Below are 3,270 nucleotides of genomic sequence, written 5' to 3' on the forward strand. Positions count from 1 at the left end.
TTTTGACGGCGATTTTCGATGGTGGATGTGACTATGAGTTCGGGACGACAAATCTCTGCTCAACGATAGATTTATGCTCGACGATGAATCTCTGCTCAACGATGGACGAGCTTTGGATGACGACGGACCTTTGGATGATGGACACGATGACGAGGGAAGAAACTCGGGACGACAGACACGACGACGAGCTCGACAATGGAGCTAGACGAGCCGCTTGACTTGAATATGAGTCAAGCTCAAGCTTGGATTTTGAACTCGAATCAAGATCGAGCTCGGGTTTTGATAGTCGAGCTCGGCTCAACTCGTTTGCACCCCTAATCCTCTATATCATTATTTAATCTAATAATATTATATGATAATTGTACACCCTTTTTTTTCCCAAAGAAATTCTCCTTCAACACAGCCTACTTTCATAATCAATCATCGAACAGTCCCAAAAGCAGGAAATATTGAACAACAGTCAATTGCGTGCTTTTGGAGAGATTCAACTAACGCACGGCATCTCAAAGAAAATATAGACACCTTATTTTCTAGTGTAATATTTATAGACTTGATTTGGCAAAAAGCTGAATAAAAAAAAGTTCTCTCATAAAAAAATAAAAAAATGACATTATTGTATAAATTTATAAATAAATATTAAATTTGCATCTTGTATGGTTTAATTTAAAAAATAGTAATCTTACATTTTTTATTTGGGAAAATTTATAATGATTCATTAAATTAAACAAGGATAAAATATAAATTTCTAAATAAATCTCATTTAAAATTTTAAATTATTAAGAAAAAAAAAACTTATTCTAACATATTAAATACTTCGTATTTCACATTCAAATTTTTTTATTTTTTATTATATTTTTTTAGGCTATAAGTGATGAAGCATTTTCTTCAATGAAACATTTAGAAAGGGCAAAAGCTTCTAATCATCACCACCAACAACCAAACCCTAATTCCCCTACAAAAATAAGAAAAAAAATGATGTGAAGATACTTTGATATAATTTATGTCAAAGTGGAAAAAAATACTCTCAACCTCAAACCCTAAAACCTTAATTCTAAATCCAAAACCCACATAAAACATCTTTAAAAAAATCTAACGGCATTTTCAATTTTGTGTCAGACACAAATGGAAACATTAGTTGTCTCCAGTGGTAGAGAGATCAGACCAGAGCAGCTTGTGAGGGGCAAAAGACAGCACAAAAGATTGTTATTCAGCTTTTCTCAAGGAGTGAATTTGAGGGGCATTTGCTTTTGATTGTACAAAAGAGCTTAAAAGGAGTCAGAGATCTCTCTATGTGGGCCTTTTAGGGTAGGTTAGATTTACTTGGCATGTGGGATGCGACTAAGTGAATGAGATTAGTGAAGGAGAGATGGGGGCAGAGTGGAACCTGCAATAGATAAAAGGGTGAAACAGGGATGGTGCTAGTTGGTGGACGCCAGTTGGGAGGTTCTCAAATCTGATATACTCTCCAACCCACTCTAGCATAGACCTGTCAATATTGGACCCCACCCGAAAAGTTGACCCGAACCCGATCCGAAAATTTCGGGTTTGGGTTGACCCGAACCCGAAGCGGGTCAGGTTCGGGTCCTGAAAACTGACCTGTTTGAAAAATCGGGTCGGGTTCGAGTTGACCCGGGAACCCGGGAATAACCCGAAATGACCCGGAATGCACACAACCCCCGCCCAGAATGTCCGCGTCGGAGTCCCGAGGCCAAGCCAGTTTCGCGCCGCCGTCCCGAGGCCAGGCCAGTTCCGCACCGTCCCTAGGCCAGCCCAATTCCGCGCGCGTTGCATGGAGAACATCTCACAAATTGATTATTCATCTATATTCTTCATATGTGAAGCATGGAGAACATCTCGAGATCCTTTTCTCATCGTTTTTATAACCTCGAGAAATAATCACATTATCTAGAAATACTCGAAATAATTCCCATGAACATGATTTTGGAGAGATTTGCAAAATATTCTGCATTTGCTAATGATAGGATATGCAGATTCCTAAGATAGTTCTAATAAAGAGATGTTACCATTACGAAAAGAGCATACAAGAATCATAATCTGTATAAACTATAACTAAAATAGCACTTGAAACCCTGCCATTGTCTCATTGACCTATCTCGACTGTTGAAATTTTCAAGTCAAATCTCATTCATTAATCCAAGACATGAAGTATACACGCCTGGGGATAACACTCACACTTTCTCATTGCAAATCAGTATGCAGCCCCGAGAAATTATTCTGTGCGGACACCGAACACCGTCTAGAGACCAATCAAAATATGCCACGTCACCCCTGCTCTGTACCGCAGCTCGGTACCGTGCTCGATATCTCGTTCGGTAGTGCTGACGTGGAGCATTCTGGTTGGTCCCCGGATGGTGAAATACGTTTAGCGTCCGCACAAAATAATTTCTCCTACAGCCCATCCTATAACTTTTCACTAGCAGACGGAACCTGATGTCTCCTCCCAATAATTGCCCTAGAGCAGAGAAAAAGGGAAAAAAAAACAAAATAATAAAAAGAAATACTACAAGAAGGCATGTCATCAATGGTTGCCTAGAGTGGATGCTATTTGATATGCTGAATCTGCAACTGGATCTACAAAAATGAAGGCCTTGCAGCAATGGAGAATCGGAGGTAAACTGATCCTACGCATCCATGCATGATTGGATCCAGATATCTTATAAATTTATCTTGATTTCAATTCAAAAAAAATTTTAACAAATATGTTTCTTATTATTAATTGCATGAACTAGCCTATGTTCAAGCCCTTATGACTTGATGGCCATCGGATTAATCAAATTGTGCCTGAAAATTTTAAGAAAATATCACTTCTTCCATCTTAATTCAACATTGTTAGTGTATTGCTGCAAATCTAGACAACATGTGGAATGTGTGTGATCCGAAAGCTCTTAAAAGGGTCCTGTGGCCTAAATGGATTTCCCATCTTTGATAATAACATCCTATCCAACATGTACTGGATAATCCTTAGTTATATCATGAAAGCCATACAATTGAATGTTTACTTATTCAAATGAACTATTATGATGCTACTGAGTTAACAGAAGTTTAATCACTTTGACTTGTAAGTTAAAGATTAGTAGTTTCCTAAGTGGTGGTTTAGAACCACTACTCATGTCGATAAAGAGATGGACCTTTTGCCTATAAAGAAACAGTGCTATATAAAAGCTCACATAAGGGGATTAAATCTGAGAAGCAACTCTCGCTTAATCTGTACTCGTTAAGATAATCAGCAACAAACCATCCAATTAATAC

Source organism: Dendrobium catenatum, unplaced genomic scaffold (genome assembly GCF_001605985.2).
Source record: "Dendrobium catenatum unplaced genomic scaffold, ASM160598v2 fragScaff_scaffold_133, whole genome shotgun sequence".
Taxonomy (NCBI): domain Eukaryota; kingdom Viridiplantae; phylum Streptophyta; class Magnoliopsida; order Asparagales; family Orchidaceae; genus Dendrobium; species Dendrobium catenatum.